The 26,298-nt window shown below is 36.8% G+C and overlaps 1 long non-coding RNA gene across 1 annotated transcript in view; it reads left to right on the top strand.

The window, feature by feature from the left end:
• The first annotated feature begins 789 nt into the window (after positions 1-789).
• LOC117664290 (uncharacterized) overlaps positions 790-26,298 on the top strand; it is a 60,671-nt gene continuing 35,162 nt past the window's right edge. Inside the window, exon 1 of the long non-coding RNA XR_015728290.1 lies at positions 790-868. This is a non-coding gene — a long non-coding RNA (uncharacterized LOC117664290). The remainder of the gene's footprint in view (positions 869-26,298) is intronic.

The following is a 26,298-nucleotide window of genomic DNA, read 5'->3' as shown; positions in this document are numbered from 1 at the left end:
CAGGCTCCAGAGAAGTAATAGTATCCTATATGGACTACTCTTACTCTTTCGCAAAATTCACAATCCACTATTTTCATGTTATGGGTAGGTACCATTCCAAAGGTTAACAATTGTATGAAAGCTCTATAAACCTATTTCCTATCCATTCTGGTGTGACAAGTTAAAATAAAAAGTACTATGTGTGCAAAGTTACAAATGGCCATGGTAACTGCTCATCATGGACAAGTGTTCATATGAATTCACCCTCAGCACCATTCTTCAGATAAAATTGCTGGGGGATTGTTCTACCTAGTTTGCCAGGATTCAGAAATGAGGATAATTTGCAGAAAAATAAATTTCCAAGCCATTAGCTAATCATGAATTTCTGAACACTTGAGAGCAGCTTCTCAGTATGCAAGTGCCCCGGAGTAAATGATGCTATCTGCCTGCCTGTGATAACTATTGCATATATTACTTGACCGTTCAGCTTTCACAATTACACAATTCAGCAATTCACAGAATAGTTACGTGCCCTGGCCATGTTGTTACGAAGTCGTTAGACACATTAGCATAAGGAACTGAGAAAAAGGCTAGAACAATTTTAGTAAACACTGAAAGGAAAGATATTTTCTGTATCTTCTAAAAACAGGGGTGATCACAGCTATGTCTTTAATCTTTTTCAGCCATATTTTCTAGGCATTCACAGCTGATCTCTTTCAACACTCTGTGAAGTCACAAGTTTTATCTTGTGACATCATCAAGGAATCTTCATGCTTTTTGTGACATCAACTGAACTTGCCTCCTGAGTCTGGAGACTTGGCAGTAGACTAAGCAATACTTGTTTTCTGACATCTAGCAGGATATGAATTTACATGCGTTTTAAAACGAGGTAATCCTCACCTAGTTTATATATGGAAGATTTAGTGATGAAGTTCTGTATTGCCTGTAGCTGTACATTGAATGACAGGCAGAGATGAAAAATGAACTTGAGCTCTGGCTTTCCGAGCATGAACTGCCTGCTAGATACATGTCATTCACTGAATATATGTGATAGTGTAACCAGTAGTAATAGTAATACAAGGCAGTAGTACTAAACATTCAGAGCAAAGACATACGAGGTAAATCTTCTCCTCTTAGTTAATAATGAATAGAATAGAATAGAATTTTTTATTGACCAAGTGTGATTGGACACACAAGGAATTTGTCTTGGTGTACATGCTCTCAGTGTACATAAAAGAAAAGAGACATTCATCAAGAATCATAAGGTACAACACCTAATGATATCATAGGGTACAAATAAGCAATCAGGAAACAATATCAATATAAATCATAAGGATACAAGCAACAATGTTACAGTCATAAATGGAAGGAGATGGGTGGTGGGAACAATGAGAAGATTAATAGTAGTGCAGACTTAATAACTAGTTTGACAGTCTTGCGGGAATTATTTGTTTAGCAGAGTGATGGCATTCGGGAAAAAACTGTTCTTGTGTCTAGTTCTGGTATGCAGTGCTCTATAGTGTCATTTTGAGGGTAAGAGTTGGAAGAGCCAAAGTGGCACAGTGGTTAGAGTGTAGTACTGCAGCTACTTCAGCTGACTGCTAGTTCAGCAGATCAGCAGATCAAATCTCACCGGCTCAAGGTTGACTCAGCCTTCCATCCTTCCGAGGTGGGTAAAATGAGGACCCAGATTGTTGGGGGCAATATGCTATTTAGTATACTGTCTTTGGTGTAAGCCGCCCAGAGTCCTCGGAGAGTGGGCGGCATAGAAATATGAATAATAAAATAATAATAATAATAAATAAGAGTTGAAACAGTTTATGTGCAGGATATGAAGGGTCTGTAAATATTTTCACAGCCCTATTTTTGACTTGTGCAGTATACAGGTCCTCAGTGGAAGGCAGGTTGGTAGCAATTGTTTTTTCTGCAGTTCTAATTATCCTCCGAAGTCTGTGTCTGTCTTGTTGGGTTGCAGAACCAAACCAGACAGTTATAGATGTGCAGATGACAGATTTAATAATTGAGTCTGTCATCTGCAGACTCAGGCTGTAGAACTGTATCAACAGCTCCTTGGGCAGTTTGAGCTTTCTGAATTGGCGCAGAAAGAACATTCTTAGTTGTGCTTTTTTGATTATGTTTTTGATGTTAGCTGTCCATTTTAGATCTTGCGATATGGTAGAACCTAGAAATTTGAAGATCTCTACTGTTGATACCGTGTTGTCTAGTATTGTGAGAGGTGGAAGAATGGAAGGGTTTATTCTAAAGTCTACCAACATTTCTATGGTTTTGAGTGTGTTCAGTTCCAGATTGTTCTGGTTGCACCATGAGGCTAGTTGTTCAACCTCCGTCTGTATGCGGATTCATCATTGTCTCGAATGAAACCGATCAATGTTGTGTCATCTGCGAACTTCAGTAGTTTAACAGTTAATAGTTAATAATGACATATTCTATGATTTTATAGTAGTGATACAGAGTTTTCCTCTATAAAATTTCCCTTCTCTATAATTTCATCTTCTTTAAAATTAGAATAATTGTTCTGAACATTTCCTACTAAATGATTGCAAAACTTTCATTACTGATGATTCATTATAATCCAGGATAGCCTAAATTTTATTATATTCTGATTTCAAGACAATTGACCTGCCCACAGCTCCAATGGAGATCCAATGAGGAACATTAAGGGAGTTCATATAGGAAAAGGCTGGCAAAGCCTACTCTCTTTTACTTCTTGACAAAACTACGTGTTCATGAGGTGCAAAGAAATTGTTTTGGAATGACTTATATAACAAGCTTTTGAAATATGACAAAAAGATAATATTTTAACACTTGTGATTTGCCTCTGGATAGTCCAAAACATATTGACCCTGATTACAACTGAAACACCATGAATTACTTCCAGTTGCAGAAGATTTACTTACAATGAACTGCACTTGAAATAGTCAGATTGGCATGGTCTGAGTTAAAATGGAATACTGAGGTGTTCACCAAAATGAACAAATTATTTCATCAAAATAACTTGTGCCCAAAACAGTTTGCCTTTCCCATCCTTAAATAAAATCATTTTTGTCTTAAATTTTATCAGTTTGCAAGTATGTACACTTATAGTGAGAATTCTAGTGTAGCGGGGGGGGGGGGGGCAATAACCAAAGAGAAAGATGACTGAGGGGGAAAAAAACTGGTGATAAAGAGGCTGTGAAATTTTGAAGGAAAGAGCTTAACGTTAGTTGGAACCCACCAGTTGATTTACAGGGATTTATATTTTTGCAGAGCATACAGGATTTGTGTAAATAGAACCAAGCATATTGAGAATATCTAGGGAAAGATGCTTAGCACCCCAAAAAAAGCAAATAAAGCAGAAAGCAGAAAGTTACATGCCCTGGTAGAAAACTTGCATTTTTGAGATTTTTGTCCTCATGGTTGGAAAGAAGGCAGTGTTTTTGACTAGGCAAATAGTGTAAGTAACTAAGTAAACAAATGAATGTAGCTGAAACAGCCTAGGGCAGTGATGGCGAACCTTTTTGCCGTTGCATGTCAAAAGTGGGGGGAGCATGGGAGGGGGTGGTGTCATGCGTGCGTGTGCCCTCACCCATAATTCAATGTGTCCCGCCCCCTCACATGCATGCGCTACCCCCCCGCAACCCCCGCTTTTGGCACATGATGGCACGGTGGGCTGGGTAGGCCCATTTTTTACCCTCCCCCAGTGAAAGGCTCCAGAGGCTTTCTTGTCTGGGGAGGGCAAAAACAGCTTTCCCCCCTCCCCCAGAGACCCTCCAGAGGCCAGAAACAGCCCATTTCCCGACTTCCAGTGGGCCCAGAAGGCCCGAAAATCAGTTGACCAGCATGTGCATGCACCCTGGAGCTGAGCTCAGGCGATGCTCGCATGCCCATAGATATGGCTCCGCATGCCATCTGTGGCATGCGTGCCATAGGTTCGCCATCACAGGTCTATAACAATGGTGGTGAACCTTTTCAGCACTGAGTGCCAAATAGCATGCGCACATGTCTGGGCTGAAACCCAGAAGAGGAGCTGCACAGGGCGCATGAGTGCAGACAAAAATGAACTTCCGGTTTCAGGTACTGAACTTCCAATTTCAGCCAACTATTCTTCTGGGTTTCTGGCATGCATGCACATGCAACGATCAGCTGGCCAGTGCATATGCTCCCGCCAGAAAATGGAAGACCACCTCTTCTAGTTTCCAGCACTGCCACATGCAAAAAGGCCAGCTGATCATCATGCATGCATGTGCATCAGAAACCTGGAAGAGGAACGGGCAACGCCGCACATGCTAGGTGACATGATGCCTTGTGCCACTTCAGGCAGGTGTGCCATAGGTTCGCCATCACGGGCCTAGGGTTACCAAACTACTAACTGGGAAAATGGAGCAGGGACAATGCAGGAGTTCCTTGCTTGCTATTTCAACTTATAATTTATTTATTTATTTATTTTATTAAATTTCTATACTGCCCTACTCCCGAAGGACTCAGGGCGGTGAACAGCCACAGGATAAAACACATAAATACAAAAATTTAAAATAGAATAAAAACGAATTAAATAATTTGGCTGAACAAATTTAAAATACCCCATAATTTAAAAACAAATTAAAATTTACATTTAAAAAGGGGAGAAGATTTAGGCCAGGCCAGCTTTATGAAATAAAAAAGTCTTAAGCGTGCGACGGAAGGTGCGCAGATCCGGGATCCTCCGTATCTCCAGGGGCAGCTCGTTCTAGATCGTAGGTGCCCCCACAGAGAAGGCTCTCCCCCTAGGGGCCGCCAGTTGACATTGTTTGGCCGACGGCACCCGGAGGAGCCCCTCTCTATGGGAGCGTACTGGCCGGTGGGAGGTTATTGGTGGTAGCAGGCGGTCCCATAAATAACCAGGTCCTAAGCCATGGATAATGCCTTTAAGAGTCACTATTATAATCACTATAATAAAATATGCAGAATCAATATTTCTGGAGTTTCAGTCCAATAGTTTACCTGTTAAAAAGAAACATCTGGGGTTCTTACAAAGGCATGCAGCCCTCCTACATTCTTCTCTAAAGTAGATCAATATGTGGAAAACCCAGTCTCCCCTTCCCCATCTTTCCTATTCCTCACACCATCTCCCCTTTTTATTTATCTGCAAATAGAGAACTGGGAAGGTTACAGTGATAGTAAAAGAGGAATGATAGAAAAACATTCCTCCTCTCCTTCCATCTTCTTCATTGTGCTGTTCCCCACAGTACATCAAGCTTATGATGTCTGGGAATCTGAAGCCTTCAGAAAGGCTATTACACATAATAGTGGTCCTTGAAACCATTTTAATTCTCAAGGATCATTGCTCTCTCTCTCTCTCTCTCTCTCTCTCTCTCTCTCTCTCTCTCTCTCTCTCTCTCTCTCTCTCTCTCTCTCTCTCTTGGTGAGCTAGGAAGCTTATCTGGATAAAAAAAAAATGAAAAGGATAGCAAAGTATTCATTCCTTATGCTCTCTTAAAAGGGAACAGTTGACAAGGCTGGGGGCCTGCAAGTTGGTGGGAAGATTTTGTTTCTAAAATTCCTCTCATTGTTTTGGGCAATGAAATATGTTTCTCAATTAAAACAAAAACAAAACAATTCATTTTCCACTGTGAAAAGCTGACTGTGTCCCATCCATCCCTACATGGCATATAAAGACCGCACTCATGTATCCATAACATAGAGCATTATAGATTTGTGTCAAATTCTGCTGCTAGATTCTAATTTTTGAACCATTTCTTTATAGCATAACCATATATTCAAAATAAGGAATGGGGTGGCTCAGTGGCTAAGATGCTGAGCTTGTCGATCGAAAGGTTAGCAGTTCGAATTCCTAGTGCCACATAACAGGGTGAGCTCCCGTTACTTGTCCCAGCTTCTGCTCACCTAGCAGTTCAAAAGCACATAAAAAATGCAAGTAGAAAAATAGGGACCACCTTTGGTGGGAAGGTAACAGGTAAATAAATACCTGTGGCATTTAGTCATGCCGGCCACATGACCATGGAGACGTCTTCAGACAGCACTGGTTCTTCAGCTTTGAAACAGAGATGAGCACTGTCCCCTAGAGTCGGGAACGACTAGCACATATGTGCAAGGGGAACCTTTACCTTTACCTTTATATTCAAACTCATGTCTATTTTACTTAATTTATTTATATGCTGGAGTTTCTAAATACATTTTTTTCAATAGCTAGAAAAAAAAGGAACTAATGATGGGATTTGGGATTGATTTCAAATGCAATTAATCCCAGATCTGGAATGAGGTTCAAGAAGAAACATTATCTCAAATCATTTGGCAGGTGATAGTGAGCAAGGCCCTTATTGTATAGCAGTGACAGACTCATTTTCTTGAGCCATCTGGAATTTTATTAAATTCATCGTGGCATGCCTGCAAAGAAAAAAAAAACCCACCCTCACTTTTTTTTCAAATTAGAAAGTTAAACTACACGTCTTTTAGGCTTTTAAATGCCATCTGCTTTACCAATCATGAGGCAATATTATTTTTGAATCAACTGATATTTAAAGATTTCAGTCGTTGTATGTTCTGTTACATTACCAGATGTTGGTTCTAATCCACTTGGAAACAGACGGAGCTCTCTGCTTATCAGCTGATGCCATTGTTGTATATGGATACAGCATCAAATCCTGGCTCTTCTGGCACCATTGCATCTTTCTTACAAATGGCATATCTCCATGTCAGAAGTGGTAAAGAAGGAAAAATATATCTTTCACAGCAGAAAGAGTGCGCTAACTTCATGATACGATAATGCCAGTGATGTAATGCTTTTATACTTTATAAAGAGAAAGAGAATTTTTTGATTTGGTCTTTTGATGTGAAGCTATGTTAATTTTAATAGCCAATAGATGAGCACCCATTGGCTACCAGTCAGCAAAGACTGCATTGTTCTAACTTCTTGGGAGTGGCAAATTATGATTGTCTATTGGTTCTCTATGAGTACTATAGAACTTTAAAAGAATAAATGGTTCCTGTTCCTATACTGTCTATGCTATCATTCAAGCCTTGATTTCTTTTCAAGAATAAAATAAGAAGACATGTGCAAAATAAACTGTAGTCATCTAAAAGTGCAAAAAATAAACTGTAGTCATCTAAAAGTGCAAAAAAAAAAAAGATCATGTGCAATCCATAAATATCTCTAAAGATACTATTACAGTAAAAAAATGAAGAGGGGAAAGTGAATCCAGAAAAAAAAATGAAATCAGAATAATAAAGAAATAATCAGAGGAAGTAAGATAAGATCATGGAAGATAAAGAATCTTACTGCACAAAAATAACTATCAGAAGAAAACAGTTTAAGAGGAATTGACATAAATAGAAGTGGATAATTATGGATGGATCTAAAGAAAATAATGAGAGGAAAAATAGTAAAAGCTAAAAGGTTGAAAAGCAAGGGAAAAGAAATATATAATATATTTTTAAGTAGGGTGTTTTTTAAAAAAAATAACATAAGTTGATCTCAATGATAATGCTAGTTGAGCATTCTGTGTTAAATTAATTGGAAAATCAGCCTCTTATTGCCATAAATTGATTGATTTTGAGACAACAAGCTCAAAACCATGTAAGAGAACCTAGCAACACTTAATACTAATGAAATCCATGTCCTCTTCAAAACTGGCCTGTGTTACATTAGTAATTGCAATGAATATTGGAGTATTGTGTCCTGCAACACCACCATGTGGTAAATCTGTTTTCATTGTGTTAGTCTCAGACAGAAAGTTGTCAACTCCCTGAAGGAAGGAATAATAATAAATATAATTTTGAAGCATTCTGTTATCTAAAAAAATTATCAAGAGAGTAGTTTAATTATTTAGATACTAAAAGTGGTAACCACACAGTGATGGTGATAAAAAAAAACAGATAAAAAACTGTGATCCTTGTAACCTGATAATTTTTAAAGGAATTAAGACAAAATTGTGTGTCTAGAGAGCTGTTTGTGGTCATTACAAATGTAGAAAACATAACACAGTAATTAGAGAAGGAATTTTGGCATTATGAAGGATATGAAAATGCAAATGCACGAATGTAGGTAGGAAATCAGGGAACCAAACATAGAAGGGGGTCGGATTACTGGGTGGAAGAAAATAGCGAATCTAAGTGGAAAATATTGAAATCATTTAGATAGATGAAAACTAATTCAACAGCATTTGAACTGTGAGGCACCACAAATTCTTCTTTGATTGTTTAGTCTTCATGAACCATAGAAAATGTGCTATTCCATAGACCAATGTGGCTGAACAGATCAGAAGAAGTCAAAGTCTATAACCTCTCAGCTTGGAACAGATTGTGTAATCATTTTTCTTGTCCATATTCATATTAAGAGCCCATTTGACATTATGACCATCTTTTTTTCAGACATAATTAACATTTTGTAGCCAAGCTGCTAAGAAGATGGGATAGTTTTAAAGTTATTCCATTACTGATACTCCAAAAAGTGTTATAATTTGCCTCTTTAAGTCTCTAAATATACAATCATATATTTACAATTTCATTAGGAGTGAATGTTCCTGTGAAAATAGGGCAGGGATTTCTGGCACAGCCTGAGTGGCATCTGATTTTTCAGATCAGACAATAGCATACAATTGCTACAAATCTGTGCCTCTGGTGGCCTAAATAGACTGAAAGAGAATCTTGCTTTGTAGAAAAGAGTTGTTCGAAAAATAATCTTAGTAAAAGGGTAGCATTTTGTACCTTCATTGAAATCCCTTACTAATCTGAATGTCTTTCATGCAACAATGTACTGGCTGATTTCTTAATATTCAAACTATTGTGAGGAAATGAAGAGTGCTTTAGTGCTAAATAAGATCTGAAAACAGATTTCAGGCTTGTATTTCTGTGTGTCTTGGATCTTTCAACTTTTGTCTTTAGGATCAACTTCAGATATGACAAAACATGTTTGGTCTTCATATATTAAAGAAACAAATTAACACCCATGTAATATGTTGTATTGGTTCTTCCAATCATGGCAAAATTATCTAGATTATTGATTACATGGTGTGAACTCAGGCCTCCATGTTACTGTTGTTACTATTGCTACCTGAGATTGTCCCTCAGCAGAAGAGGAATAATCTGATCCTTTCATAGAATATATGATGTGAATTGATTTTGATTCTACACAGGATAGTGTTATTAAATGACTTAATGAGCTAAAGATCTGTCCTAGATTCTGGCCTTTAGGGAATGTTAGCAGGTATTGGTAAGTAGAGAGTTGCATTTTAATTCTGTCCAAAGCAAAATCTCAAATATGATCTACATTCAGCCTAAAGAAAAATTTCAAAGCTGTTTCAAAAACCATAACCCTTATACAGTGACAAATTCCTACATGGAATCAAGAATTTCATAGGCCAGTAGAAAGGAAGTTACAAATCTCTCTCTCTCTCTCCCTCTCTCTCTCTCTCTCTCTCTCTCTCTCTCTCTCTCTCTGCCTGCCTGCCTGTCTGTCTGTCTGTCTGTCTGTCTATATCTATATCTATAACTATATCTATTCTGTCTGTCTGTCTGTCTGTCTGTCTGTCTATCTATCTATCTATCTATCTATCTATCTATTATCTATCTATCTATCTATCTATCTATCTATCTATCTAAATGTTATATATATATATATATAACAAGATCATATTGCTGAAATTTTGACCTGCCCTTATAATATAAAACAATACTAGTGGTTGGGGAAGCATTATTGATAGGAAGAAATATTGGCCAAAACCAATTACAGTGAAAATAAGTACATGGGCATAGATGCTTCCAAAAAAAATGTTCCTGATGGGATATCCATCTGGTCTGCAAATGGAATGCCAGATTGCTTGCAATTTCAGTACTGAAGGCATATTTAGAAGCAGAAGCCAATGAAATATACATAATTGCTGTATCATTCCTCTCATCAAAGAAGTCAAAAAATTCCCTATTCCTGAATTTATCTTTCTAATCCACTCAGACACTCTGTGAAGATTATTTTATGAGCAATCAAATATGAGTCTGCAGTGGTCCTTTGGGTAAGTCAGTATATTTCAGCTCCCCTTGGAGGTGATAGTGATGGATTCTAAATTGATATTAGGAAAGCACAACTCATACTTTGCTTCCCACATCAATGCTTGTTTGGGAGGCATGCAAGTTATTTCAGAATTAGCTACATCAAATAATTGCTCCCATTTGTTGGCATCATTCTTAAAGTATCTTAATTTGCATCTATACTCGGTCATATATTCAAGTGTTGGGTGACCTTTGGATGTCATAGTTTTAACTAAAACATTGTTGCACTGGCTAAGATTCAAATAGTCAAAAGTGATGAGGCCAAATTATGATAATAATATATTTATGAATGCCAGCAACCCTATCCTGGGGAGCTTATGGAACCCCCGATGAGGACGACCTTTTCATCTGATACTCTGTCCATAGGGAACCAACCTTACCATTGAGTTTTCTGTGCTTGGAATTGGACTCCCCCTGTGGCTTAAAACCCTTGAAATTATTTCAAGTTGTTGTAAGCAAATCCAGTGTGTCTATCTGATGAATCTCCTGAGACAATTTAACAGTATGAGAAGGAGCTAAGGAGGGAAAGGAGACCTTCTTCCTGTAGAGATGCAGAGGCCCTAGCAGTGATGTTTAGATAGCTCCATGGGAAAGAAATCTTTCTCACAGCAGAATCATCTTCCCTGAAACAAACCAACAGGCAATTTCTATTATCTGCTTAAAACAAATGCCTGGATGCTGCTGTACACCCTGAAGTGGTTTTCAGTGCCATCTCTTAAAGATCCATATCAGCTGATAGTAGGCAGTTGGTAAAAGGGAGGAATTGCTCCATAATTAACCTCTTTCATTCCTTGGATTTCATCACATACAGAACAATTATATTTATCAGGGCAGAGCCCATTAAACCTAATTTAGAGATCAACATTGCTGTTGATTTAACTAATTAGAGAAGGATGCATGGAATCTTCCTGGATACTGAAAGGTTTGGATTTTTTTTTTTAAAATGTTTTAATATTTGGCTATAATATGAAATGAATTTAATGATTAAAACGAATATACAAAATGAATGATAATTTGTAGATAGATGGCCAGATATCTGAAGAAAGAATTAGGAGCTGAAATCTTAATCTAGTTCTGGCTTGGACTGATTTGCCCTGAACTAAAATATTATTTTCCCAATGATGTCTTAGTGATGATCTGCTTTGTTCATAAATCTCAGGTACAGGTGTCTTCACATCTGATTTTTGCAATTTCCTCAGATACTTAGTTACTGCGGCCAGTTATTTTCCGCAGATCCAGTTATTTTCCCTGATATGATTTTCACCAGAAAATTCTGGGGACTGATTCTAAGGCCTTGCAAAATTGACATTTTACTAATGAGGTGCAGCTCATATAGCAAAGCTTGCAGCAAAGGGCTATAAAAGTGGCACTAATTGGAAAGGAGAAGCACTCCCTTACTCAGAAGAAAAATCAATCCTTTATAAAGTCAAATCAAAAATTAATAAAACTCAGCTTGACCCCACCCTGTATACACATGTCCTTTTTTTCAAGCTTCTCCAACAGTTTTCCACTAGAAATTTTTGAAGTAATAACTCCAGTATTGTCCCTGGTAAAAATAAAGGCCTTTTTCCTTTCCTTTCCTTTCCTTTCCTTTCCTTTCCTTTCCTTTCCTTTCCTTTCCTTTCCTTTCCTTTCCTTTCCTTTCCTTTTTTTTTTTTTTTGAGGAGTTCTATATTTCAAAAGAATCCCTAACTTACACTCAGGTTTATTATTGGGCTTCAAAATGTAAGCAGAGAAACCAACATTGCTTGTACATTTGGGGCATGCTTTCACTCTTAACACAAGCAAATGTGGATTTCACTTTTTCAGGTGCCCTTCTTGAGGGCTTGCATCATTTAGAGGCTTGAGGGATTCAGCCAGTTCGCACTACTTTGGGAGAACCGGTTGTTAACTTTCTGAGCAGTTTGGTGAACTGGTTGTTGGAAGAAATCATTAGGGCAGAGAACCGGTTGTTAAATTATTTGAATCCCACCACTGGCTTGCATCACATTTATATCACAGCAACTCATACATAACTAAATTAAAATGTATACAATGCTTTCATCATTCTAATCAACCCTGAAGAAAATATCCAGCTCCCTCCTCAATAAATTGTGATAAACATCTGCATTTGGGTGGGGGGGAAATTGTGTCTGTAATACATAAACTGCAGTCATCTAGCTGAATCTGCATTCAGACTACCTTAATATAATGCAAGAGTTGAAATATCCATACAACGGTAAATGTCCTAATTCGAATGCACCTTATAGTGTCACCATAGCTTGTTAATTCTTAGGTGTGCACTGCTCATCTTTCTTTCATTGTTTTGTTATCTGGGCAGACAATGAAAAGAGGATATGGGAACTGATTGTTGGTGCTAAACTATTTTGCAAACTGACCACCAAATTGAGATGGAAATTCAAAGCATTGAGTTCCCCATGTGCTTTATTCTCTGAAAGATATGTACAGTTTGTGGAATAAGTGATGCAAGAACTGTATCCAAGAAAAAGCTCTCATTGGCTGATGGTACCCTAAGGGCAGGATGTGGTTGCCTAGCAACTTTTGCTTGGCTTTATCACAGATATGTTGAAATCTTTCAATTACAGACCACATGCAACACATTTTGCATTAGAATTCTAATAAAAAGAAAATCTATTGACTAGGGGAATACTGCTCTCCCCATTAGGTGTTCCCTTTCCCAGTTCCATTTATTTTAGACTTGTCCAGAATCATGTGCAATCTAGCTCCCTATTCTCTTTTTCATAGCTTTGCAGACATTATTTTCTCACTGCCGGCAGATCTACTACAGTCTAACAATCAAATTTCAGTATATTTTCATTGACTCCCCTACTGCCCTGCTCCAACCCTCCACTCCTGCAACTTTACTTTCAATCTTAATTAAACCAAATATTCAATTCTATCCACTGGTTTAGTTAAAATAAAGATTCAAAGTGTATAATAATTCCTGATTTGGTGGCTTTAAAAACCAATTGCACCTCACTGGGTGAGCCAAGAAAGTTCATGCTACTTCAGCCAGAAAAGCTTTTGAGAAAACAAGATTTCTTCTCAGATAGTGACTCTTTCTAGTATGACATGAATGCGTTTAGGAAAAGGTGAAGTCAAATAGTGGTAGAAGGACGAATGAAGCAGAGATGAAACAAATTGAAACAAAGCAACCATTGCCTATCCTTATCACTACATATTCAGCACATATGAGAACTTGTTTAACTGAAATGGAATGTGTGGATGGCCTTGGAGAATGAAGGAAAAAATACTGCCTAGGAAATAATCACACAAGAGAAGCAGGAGCCCCCAGTGGCTTAATGGTCAGACAAAGAATCATAGGAAGGGCCACCATAATGGAACAAGCAATTAAAAGTGGCAGCAGAAAGTTTGTACTTTCAGACTTGCAAGATTCTATTAATGTAACCTTACAATAAAGTAGAATTAGTTCATCTAGTCCTGCTTTCTGTCTGGTTTATCTGGGAAGGCTGACATCAACATCCTTAAAAATGATGTTTTCTGCTGAATAAATTTACACACATCAGTAATTGATTCTGGTGAGAATTGTTTGTAACATAAAAATGATGGCGCATATTCAGGAAAAATACATACCAGAGGTGTCAACCTGGCGGCCAGGTTAGTGCAAGTTCAAATCTCACCAGGCTCAAGGTTGACTCAGCCTTCTATCCTTTCTAAGGTAGGTAAATTGAGGACCCATATTGTGGGGGCAATAAGCTGATTTTGTATAAAATATACAAAGTATGAAGGCTATTGCTTAACGCATTGTAAGCTGCCCTGAGTCTCCGGAGAAAGGCGGCATATAAATCAAATAAAAAAAAAATCAGTGATTTTTTTAAAAAAATAATTATATTTACTGATCTCTACTTTTTCATGGAACTCTAGGTTAAACCATCCCCACTGACAGCTGGGAAATGCAGCTGTCATTTCCCATATGCAGGTCCACAGCAGTAAAGTCCAGTCTTGAACTCTTCATGTATCAGTAGACATATCATTTACTTGCTTTTTGTCACTTTGGTCTGTTTCTGCTTGTATGTTGGTGTATCTCTGTGTTTATGTGTGTGCACATGCACATACATACATGTTCCAATTTTCTATCAACTTGTCTGAGAGATTCAGTGGCTTTGCTGAACTAGGCTTGGCCAGTAATTGAAGAGAAGACTGCTTTTGAGTTTATCCATATGAGTTTGAGTTCTATTGCTTTTTAAATTACGTATATAATTCTTTAAAAAATTTCAATCGTGGCCTGTAAAATAGATATAATTATTAAGAAAAGCTATTCACTTGGATATTCCAAGAAACATTAGGGTTGGATATCTTCATGAAACTGTCACTAAATACTACACCATTGGGTGGCAACCGTGTGCTATAATTGGCTCTCTAGGGGTTTGATGATATCCATTAGAATTTTGGATTACATCTTTGGATGGCAATCCATATAAACTATGATATATTTTTATATGTTAGAGATATTTTATTTTAAAATCATAGAATACCTGTAAACCATCCGATCACCACCTTCAAATAATTAAACTTAATTATCTCAAAGTGAGTGACTATTTTATGTACACTTTGAATTATGTTCAAACTGTACAGGAGGGGAAATGAAGGGGAGGGGAGGGAAGCGGGAGAAAGAGGAAGAGAAGAGGGAGAGGAGAGGAGAGGAGAGGAGAGGAGAGGAGAGGAGAGGAGAGGAGAAGAGAAGAGAAGAGAAGAGAAGAGAAGAGAAGAGAAGAGAAGAGAAGAGAAGAGAAGAGAAGAGAAGAGAAGAGAAGAGAAGAGAAGAGAAGAGAAGCTCAAAGGAAGTCAGCAATAGAGAGGCAAATTAAATTAATGGACATAACTTGTGTGTTTAAATGTGCATTATTTATGAACAAATTTCAGCTGAAATGCATTCCTGTCTGATCAGAGCAGGCAAGAGGACTGAGGACTGAGCTACTTTTAGTAACAATATATATTTCTTCCCCTAATGTTTTTAACATCAGTACTTGAATGTCATATGTGTTTCTTGCAAACTAGAAAACGAATGTCTGGTAATGCCACATTTTTCTTTCTGAAATCTCTGGAGAACTGCTGTATGTCTACAAGTAGGGAAATCTTCCAAAAAAGATATGCTGATTCATTACAGAGAATTCATGTTGAACAATGTGGGGTTATGTGTGAAGGACTTAGACTTTGACACTGCACTGACTTTATGCTTCGAAACAAAACTATACATTTGAATGCCTATGCTTCAGTGGTGGGTTTCTACCGGTTCGGGCCAGTTCGGGTGAGCCGGTAGCAACGATGGTGAGCTGAGAGTGAACCGGTTCTCTCTGACAGTTATGTTGGTCCTACTGCCCACCCCTGTGTTATACATACCTTATATTTGATCATTTCTAGCCCAGCTGAAAGGCACGGCAGAGCGGATTGCTGCATCTCAGCTGTTCCGTAATACACTGCGCTTGGGCGGAATGCAAGTTTGGTGTGCGTGCGAGCAAAGCGTGTGCATGATGCGAACCAGTGGTAACACCAGTTGAAACCCATCACTGCTATGCTTCCATTACAGCCTGTATGCTTCTTTGTGTTTGACTTAATTGTAGTGCATTCAGAAAAGATGTAAAAATCAGTTTCTTGAACAACCAACCTAAACCAAAGTTATTTAGAAATTAAAATCTGGCTCATTACTAGCCAACTTGCTTTGGTATCCTCCTTTATTTAGGTATCCAATATCCATGGGCATACTTGACCCCCTTGCCTCATTAACATCAATAAATTTATTTGGTTTATTGTCTTTTGTTTCTGATTAAGCTAGTATGCCGTATTTTTGTCCTTTGTCAGTTCATATCCAAGACAGTGGCTAAAGATTCAATCTATGTCATACCTATTAAGAATTCACTTAATGGATACTATCCCCTTTCTCTTCACCCTTCGTCTGAGGAATTTGGATAGTAAAAGTCATTTACATCTCTCTATTATATCAATTACTATAAACTGAGCTTTACAATAAATTGACCTTCTCTCCGTTTGCAAATATCTAGTAAATGCATACACATGTAGTGTTGCATCTTCATTATCTGAATTTCCCTGAAATTCTAGAGCAAAGTAAAAGATGATGATATTTTTTGTTGGAAGTCCTGAGCCAAGGATAGAAAACTCATGACCCTTCAAATGTTGCTGAACAACAGCTGCCAGCAGCTTCAACTAATATAGCTAATAATGGAAGATAATGAGAAATATAGTTGAGAATATTGGAAGTTTGCATATTATAATTATTATTGCAGAGAATGTGAGGAGAATTCAATACAATGGTGCCATTTTCAGAACTACTTTTTTAGAGTATTAAGTGTAGCCAAGCTCTAAGAAATCTTTTGGAGGGAAAAGTCTGCATGTTTATAAAAATGGTAATACATCTTAGTCCTTTATATATTATTTAACAGTAACTCTTATTATTTGTTATGTATTAATGGCCCTGGTTAAAGGTGATCAAAATTGAAGTTTGCTAGAATCTGAAACATTACCAATGGTCTCTCTCGGGTTTTTTCAAAACTGCTGATTCATACATATTCCATTAGTAGATTTCTCATTAGTGAGCAGCCTTTCCCCACAAGGTAAGTTCCTGAGTACAGAATGACAACAGTTGAATAATATTAGATAGTTTTTCAGAATTCTGTACAAAATAATATCAACAAAATAATCTTGATTATGCAACCTAAATAAGTAAGTAAATTTCTAATACAGCTTGGATAAGGAGTATTGTTGGCATATAAAGTACGCTTGTGTATAAAGACATTTTAAAAAAAATACTCTAGCCATATGTATACTCACTCATGTGCTATTTTTTAACTTACAACAGGTGCACACTCCTCCTACATTCAGTGGTCTTGTGCCACACATACTTGGTTTACTTACCAGTTAAAAATGTTAAGATGTATATTACTGTCACTAAGATCTATGAATCAATAGCCCATTATTGTTATATTTTATTTCATTGCTGTTTTGTCATTTACTGTGATTGCTTCAGCCTGCCATTTTCATGGAATTTGAAAAGGGAAAGATATTATTGTTTGAGAAGACAAGTGAATTTAAGGCTAGCCCCTTCCATTGCTCTCATTCAAATGAGCATTGAATAGAGTGCTGGAATAAAATAAACTCAACAACTTTGGGTGATTTGGGAATAGGTTTTTCCATATAGGGGCTGCCTGGATTTATATATTGTGTTAAACTGTGATTATTTAATCCTGGTTTAACCCTTGTTTATTGAATAAGCCATACTGGCCACCATGTGCTGATTAGTAGCTGATCTCACTAAGTCAAATTGTATCATTTTGGTTTTTTTCATTAAATTTTTATTTATTTCCAAAGTTAAAATACAAAATATATTTGAGCAATAACAGTTGTTCTACTCCCTTGCAACAGTCCACAATTTATGTATTTCTATATCTATATTTACAAAATTGTTACATAACACTGAAAAAGATAATAGATATAGAGATCTATATAAATCAACCAGTTTGACCTACCATCTATCTACTATTAAAAAAACCCAGTTAAAAGGTAATCCCAACATCAAAGCTAAACTTCAAAGCCCTCTGTAAACAATATGTTATTATATTTAACTCATAATAAGTCCACAAGCAGCCTCTAGTCTCTCAAAAACTCACTGCAACTATTGTCTTTAATTCATCCAGGATCAAATACCATCAACTGATTCTTGATAATTTATCATCTTTACTTTTCTTTAAAATTATAAATGGAATCTTTCCAAACATCTGTTTCTCACTCCCAAAGAATATAGGTCTCCATTGAAAATATCTCCATTGAAGATATCTCCATTGCACTTGTCCATTGCAAATTGGAACACCGTGTCTGTTGACTGCTATCTTCTAGATACATTTGATGGCTCTATTCCACAAACTTCACCAACTTTCCTAAGAAAGTCTGTTGATTAATACCTTCAGCTTCCGCTAGTAAGTCTCCAGATTTCAAGCACAAGTCCTTCTCTTTCAAATATGTTAACAGCAAATTATATCACTTTCTGCCTTAATCAGATTGGGTAAATCCATCAAATGCATAGTTCAATTCAACCCAACCCAACCAAGGATTTCTGAAGCTGGTTTACTATTGACAGGTTGCAACTGGGAAAAGAAGATTATGTTTGAGTTTATTTTGTGTGTGTATTAGAGAGAGAGAGAGAGACAAAACAAAGATTGTTTTGTATGCTGCTTACATTTGATCACTGGTGGGCTGCTGCTGGTTTGGACCAGTTTGGGCGAACCGGTAGTTCCGATGATCAACTGGCCCCACCCACCCGCACCCGCCCTATCCTGTCCTGTATTTACTTCTTTCTGGCTCAGTTGATTTGTACGGCACAGCTGATTTCTGTAACTCCACTGTTCTACTTACCGGGGCTGTCTTAGAAGGTATGCAACTGAGCTTCAAATTGCTGTATTTTGAATGCTGCACATAAGTGTGTTAGGTGTGCACGTGCAAACCGCACATTCATAGTTGTTAAACCAGTTGCAGCCCATCACTGCATTTGATTCACTGAAACAACATAGAAGTACCTTAAAAAGTTAATCTTATTAATGGGTTAAACATAAAAAGTCACATTTTTTTTAAAAAAGTAATCATTTTTAGATATTTATTGTTTCCAGTTAAGAAAACCTGCTGTGTGTGGGGGGGGGGGGGTTGTTCCACATATTGAAAATGAAATCTGATCTATTATGCATGTATTGGGTTGGACTTTCTTTTGCTATAATCATCAGGAAGAAAAGTGATAATGGATATTCTAGCCCTTAGCAGCATCTAGCCAATTTTGCCTGAAAAAAGGCTAAGCAAGGACTTGGTTAGTACTTGGATGGGGAACCATGAAGAAATACTGTGTTTCTCTGAAAATAAGACCCAATTGGAAAATAAACTCTAACATGATTTTTCAATCCTACCCCAAAAATAAGTCCCAGTTAAGATTGTCAGCCAAATGGGCGTATTTAGTACAGTATTTTCCCCAAAATAAGACCTGACTGGAAAATAAGCCCTAATGAGTCATTTGGACCAAAAATTAATATAAGACCCAGTCTTATTTTCAGGGAAACACAGTACTAGACTAAGGGTGCAGGCTAAATGGGAAAGTTGAAGACAGAATTTAGAAGATAAGTGCAAGCTGCTTGTGCACTGTTACCCCCACTCCCCCACAAAAAAAACCTATAGACCTGGTATGAATCACCAGGAATTGAGTGAAACTCGGCAGAGCCTTTGCTTATTTCAGGTGACATTCTGTTTCACAAACCTTTGTAGTAAACCTTTATCAAATATATGCTGGAAGCATAAGCCACTCTTTGACAGTCCCTGAATCTCCACCTTAAGATCCATCTATTAGCTCACCCTATTCCAGGTAATCCTCAATTTACGACCACAATTAAGCCCAAAATCTCTGTTGCTAAGTGAGGTATTTTAAAGTGAATTTTGCCCCATTTTATGACCTTTCTTGCCACATTTGTTATATGAATCACTGTAGTTGTTAATAACAAGTTTGTTAAGTGAATCTGGCTTCCCCATTGACTTTGCTTGTCAGAAAGTCATAAAAGGCAATACCATCACCCTGGGACATAAATATGAGCCAGTTGCCAAGCTGAATTTTGATCACATGACCATGGGGATGTTGCAATGTTCATAAGTGTGAAAAATGTCATAAGTCACTTTTTTCAGTGCCATTGTAACTTCAAATGGACTGTTGTAAGTCGAGGACTACCTATACTTCATGGATGAGAAATTAAACAAAAAACCTAAAACTCATAATAATGCAGGATTGAGGGTAGACGATGGAATAACTCTAAAACTGTTTCCATTGTTTAGGACCCACCCACATACCCACACATACACACATACCTCAAAAAACATAAGCAAAAATAGGAACTGAACACCTCCTACAATTAGACGCTTGTTTGATTGCTTGTTTGTTTGTTTGGTTTGGTTGTTTAAAATGTTTATTTAATCTAAATATTATACACATTTATATAGCCACCATCTTATATCCAACTTTGGGGGCTCCCAATATATGCTCCCCAATTTTATATCCTTATAACGTAGAGATAGGGTCTATGTTTTCCTTTACTGTTTTGCTCCTTTTTTAATGTTTCTTTTCATTCCATAGAAACATGATCTGATCCTTTCCTCCCCCGTCAACCATTTTCCTTTCACATTCCTCGGTCTGATACAAATGTTCAGGAATTCCTTTCTTCTTAGTTCAGTCTTCCTGCCTGTTCACAGCTCTCTTTATATCCCCTCCCTTCAGCCAAATATCTATTTTGTCTCCTTCTAATCCACCTTACCTTTTTATATTAACTTGCTATCTCTTAGGCCTCAGGCTCTATGTTTGCATTTCTAATATATTTTTCATGTCCTTTACATACTTCACTTGAATACCAGCAATAGATGCTGAATTTTTACTGCAGGTGAAAATCCCAGAATTATTGCCTTCGCTTTTGCCCTTCTGCTTAGCACTGGAATTAATTAATAACATCTTACAAGAAATACACAAAGTCTTGCAAGCAACAAAATATGAGAAATGATTACCAGAGATGAAGGGAAGAACCTAATCTTCTTAAGTATATATCAGGAGTATGTACTCTTTTGAACTTCCTCTATGCCTTTCTTCCTATTTACCAATGGAAACCATGTGGCTCACTAAAAAGCAAATCTAACATGCACAAACACACACACACACACACACACACACACACACACACACACACACACAAGGCTAAATGTAACTCCCTGCAATATTCTTGAAGTCATTTTATGTATGTTGGGATATTTAAGAGGCAAAACAGGTATTTAAATCTTGAAAAATCCCCTAAAGAGAGCTATTTTATGGGAGATTTATGGAGCAAAATGGATCTTTCATGTAACCTGCCCAAAATGTTAAAAAGCATTAAAATATTAAGCTCAACTCATTCTATGTTACTGAAGGTCTTAGTCATTTAGCTCAGAACTAATTAGTTCTTTTAACTAATGTTCAGTGATCAGCCCTTCAATTTTTCTCTCATCAATGTGTTTATGGCTTTCAGTGGTACTTTCAGTAAACTCTCTTTGGTTCTCGTATATATCACCAATTAGATTAACAATTAAATGATTCTTATATTCTTATTTAAGATATTAGACTACAAATGCAAAATATCTCAAAATCTTTTTTGCATTAACTTCTTAATATCTTTTGCTCTAAGGTGGGTTTTTTTCCCCCTGCACTGTTCATCATGTTTTTCTGAAAGTGTATTCTTGTCATGTCTTCTCCCACCAGGTCTTTGCAAAATCTAAGTCACAAAAAGAACACATAATGTTCCTGAATATGTTATTTTGCTGAAATATTTAGGCAATATTTCTAATTTAACTTCTCTTATGTTTTAATGTAATTTCTCCTTGTTATGCAATTTCATTTTGCAATTTCCCATTATAAATATTATTTGATTCACTCAGTCACCTTATGAGGAGATTGGCATGGAGTTCTGATTGGCAGGTAAATGTTACTGAAATAACTAGAATCCACAACAATTTATTATATTTTGCATCAAATTTCTCAAATATATTTTTCAGTTGGATTGTGTTTCTTTTTCATTAATGAGGAAAATATTCATGTTTTGTACATCATATAAATATGATGAATAAATTTTAAAAACCCTGTATTTATAGCTCTTATATTTACTGAAATAATGTTAAAAATTGTAACCTCATTGCAAAAAGAAGACCAAGAAGTCCATTCTCTAATTTAGTGGCAGCCTAATATAGTGCTGTGAAGACATGTGGGCTGTCCCATCAATTTCACTATTGGAGCTATTGATCGCACATATTTCCATCCCATAGAAAATTGATTCATTAGTTAAATAAATAAAATTTAGAATACCATGTTGAGAAGATAGTCACATGATATTGAGCATTAGAAGTCGTAGTCCTTAAGTATCTTATACAATCCAGAAATGCAGAATTCACTTCTGTGTTTTTGAATATTTCAATATCGGATATGTTTGTATTGGATTCATTAAAAAAAAAAACCTGCAGTGAGGAGTGTTATTTGAAGAGCAATAAGCCTGCATTCATAATGTTTAAGTTTTAAGTTAAATATGACAGCTACACAGTAGCTGAGAGCTTTGAGTTGAATTGATTATTCAAGTCCTCCAAAACAGGAGCTTTGCAACATGCATGAGTGCACACATGAAGCATCATTCTTTGATTATTGCAGCAAATGTATTTTGTCCATGTTTTCATAAACTGTTTCAGAATAGGTTTCATGTCTCCCCATATACGTGTTATGCAGAAGTATGTTGCTCCACCTGGAAGAAAAGTGAAGTATTTTTGCATGTTCAGGCATGCAGAGACAGGAACAGAAGCAGCTTATAAAATACAAGCTTTGTAATTGCCTGCGCTATTGTTGTGTGTGGAAATTAGGACATCTATGTCAAAGATTTAATGGAAAAAGACAGCAAAATGGAGGATCTGCAGAAAGCAAATTTGTTGGTTTTATGTAGTTGCTCTGAAACCAGGCAGTTCCAAATATAGAGTACAAAAAAAGAATAAAAAGCAGAGATTTTTTTTTTCATGGAAAGACATATTCAAAATAGAGAGTGATGGAGTTGGAAGGATAAACATGTACTAGGAGGATTATGTCAATAAGAACACAGAGATAATCAGATAGATTAACTAGATTGATCAATGGTAAAAAAGATTCAGAATTTTATAACAGTTGGAAATTATGGTACGATTGGGTCCAGAAAAGGTGGGATAGAATAGAGATATGATGATGTATATATATATGATGGCAAATATGTATGTATAAAGGAATGACTTTATATTCATAGACAATGTAAGCACATTATACCATGGTGGCAGGATTGTATATTTTATTGGTGTATTGGTGTATAGAATATATTAATAAAAATTACTAAAAAAAAAAGAAAGAACACAGAGATATCAGGTAAAGCTTTGAAGGTGGGAGCAATGAAACTGTTAGGACCAGTAGTCTGGAAACCAGCACAGTGATTTAAATAGGAGCGATGCATGCAAAACAGTGAAAGAAATTGTTGTTACTTGTCAGACCAGGTAGTTACTTATTTATTTATTTATATTTTATTTAGTCATTTGTTGAGTACGTATTAGATAATATAAGTATAAGCATGAATTGAATACATAAAATGAATACAATTAAAAGGAACATTAGGACAGGGACGGTTGGCACGCTGATGCTCTTATGCACGGCCCTTACAGACCTCTTTGGAATGGGATGAGGTCAACAGTAGCCAGTCTAAGGTTAAAATTTTGGGGGTTTTGGGATGAAACCACAGAGTCAGGTAGTGCATTCCAGGCATTGACCACTCTGTTGCTGAAGTCATATTTTCTGCAATTGAGTTTGGAGTGGTTATGAAAAGACCAAGTGAGACAACAAAGGATCTGAGAGAACACTGTAGGAAATTTATATGAGTCATATCATTGCCCACTCTAAATCATGACTAACTAACTTGAAAAACAATCATCCTAATTGGAAAAATATATAAAAATATATAATTTACATCATCTCGTTGGCCTTTTATTAAGTTATCACCAAAACTTCTGTACCAAAGTTGGGGAGGGGTGGGGGAATCAACATTCCCACCAAAGCCTTCTGACGGTGAAAATTCACTACATTCCTAGAAATGTCAAACAAAATATCAGCAAGTAAAAAGTGATAATTTGGGTTTTAGCCCAACTCTCACAATAAATAACAAAAAAGATATGACTCCTGCACATCACATACAACAAAGGAAATAATGAAGCAAGGCATGTGTTACTGAATCTTTTGTCATATTGGCAAAGATACAGAGGTTTTCCACACAAAGAATGTTATGTATCCTCCCTTCCATTAAGGTAGAAGATAAAGAATTAAACCTGGATAACATAAGTGCTTCTCTATATGTAGCAGAAGTAATCCTATAAAGACAGCTAGGAACACAGAAGAGCTATTAAAGAAGTCCATGAGACAACATGGTGAAATTTTAGCTCTGTCATTCTGTATATTCAAACAAAGGATTCTCTGATTAACTGCAGCATAGCTTTATCAATTCCAAGGGACTTCTGAAGCAGCAGGAAGACAAATTGGTGGGTATGAATTTTTTTTCAAGAGGAAACGGACTAAAGTGAATGGTCAGTGGTTCATCTCAGAATATGTCTCACCCAATATTTCAAGTGGCAGATTTTCATTTGGACTGCTAAAGAAGGGCATTTAAGTTCTGACTATAGAAGGGCACTCAGCATGAAATGAGAGACTCAAAATAAGGTTCTGATGAATTTAGATTGAATTTCAAAATATTAATAAGCACAAAACTGGATACTCAACAATAATAAGATTAGCATCTTAGTACTAAATACTTTAATAGCCACAGAAAGTGATATGTTCCTGTTGCACCTAGCAAATCTAATAATTGTGCTGGGGTCTTTCAGATCTCTTGAATTTGATATGACCTGGAAGGACAAGAAGTACTTAACTAAATATTTAAAAGTTTTTACTTGTTCTCTAGAAAAACCGTTAATTTCCACATGGCAACGTATCTTGATGAAGCAGCTTTGTTCCAGAATAATTTATCTCCAAGCCCTCAGTTTGGTAACACTTGGCTAATATCAAAAGCCTACAATGAAAACCAATTTGAGTTATAGAAAAAATAGCATCATCAACATGAAAGTACTGTACATAGAAATTGTTTATCAAGGAAGGATGATTTGAAGATGACCAGTGCAACCTTTAACATAAAAAAATAAATTTAAAAAGAGCCAGAAATCACTCTTGCTTGATTTGCTTTTGTTCAGGGATCAACATTGTTAGGGTGCCACTGCATTTCAGTGAAGCATTATGATTTAGCTGCAAAATCCTGTAATCGGTAGAGGATGGGATTAATTTTTATTATACATTGTATTTTATACATATATATTTTATTATATTATATTGAATTAGTTGTTAAGCAGAGTGATGGCATTTGGAGAAAAACTGTCCTCTTGTCTTGTTGTTCTGGTGTGCAGTGCTCTATAGCGTCGTTTTGAGGGTAGAAGTTGAAACAATTTGTGTCCAGGATGTGAGGGGTCTGTAGATTTTTTCCACAGCCCTCTTTTTGACTCGTGCAGTATACAGGTCCTCAATGGAAGGCAAGAAATTTCCAAATAGAATATTTCCAAATAGAAGATAAAAAGTTACTTACTGCTCCAGCCTAATAATTGTAATAAGCAGTCTGCACTAGTCCTTCACATGAACTGTTTACCACTACATCCTCTTTTCTGTACCTCAGCAGTCCCCAACCTTTCCAGCTCTGCAGATTGGCTGTGGCAGTAGCGGGGGAGGGGATAGTTTGTTCTCGGCTTCGTGCTTCCAGGAGCAATGTGAGATCGCAGCTGTCTCTTCCTTTTAACTGCTAGTTAATCTAGTTAATCTAGCAGTTAAAAGGAAGAGACAGCTGCGATCTCACATTGCTCCTGGAAGCACGAAGCCGAGAACACCAGCCTGAAGATGACGAATGAGACTTTGTCGAAACGTCGCCAAGACACTTCCAATTTTACGTGGGAGAAGACCCGAATAACCAAAGACCTACATACAAACACCCGCGAAAACCTGAGAAAACATATCCCGGACTTCCCAGAACAAAATACAGGGTAAAACAATTAACAATCATATGCTAAGCTAAGCTAACTATCTACAGATTCCTATCCCCCCCCTTGACACTTTAACTCACCTTTTACTTAACTAAATATACATACTCTTAACTTTTCTATTCATTCATATGCTATTTGATACTTTTTAGTTCGATATTTGTTTTGAATATAATCAATCCATCTTCTCCATTCTGATATATATCTTTCTTGTGAATCATCTTTCAAATATGCTGAAATTTTTGCCATTTCTGCCAAATTTGCCACTTTTAATGTCCTTTCTTCAATAGTAGGCAATTCTTCCTTCTTCCAGTATTGCGCCACTAAAAGTCTAGCTGCAGCTGCATGATGTAAGAACCTTGTGCTTCTTACATCATGGCTGCCAGGTACGTTAGCTTATAAATCATGTTTATTAGGCCTGTGTGAAGCCTTATTTGTTTCAATCAAAGCTTTGGTGAAGTGTCCCTTTGATGGATTCCACAAACCAAACTAGCATCCCACATTTAGACCCTGTTTCTGAGGTGCCTCAAGCAAATGGATCAACTGCTTCATGATTATTTCATGGTCTCCTGCTTCTCCATGCACATGTGCAGAAGACATTCCCACATGACACAGCCTGCTATAATTATTTCAGTGGAA

This window comes from Pantherophis guttatus, chromosome 5 (genome assembly GCF_059756535.1).
Source record: "Pantherophis guttatus breed Tessera chromosome 5, ASM5975653v1, whole genome shotgun sequence".
In the NCBI taxonomy this organism is placed as follows: Eukaryota; Metazoa; Chordata; class Lepidosauria; order Squamata; family Colubridae; genus Pantherophis; species Pantherophis guttatus.
Note: the sequence above shows the minus strand (reverse complement) of the source record. Positions and strands in the feature narration are given on the sequence as shown.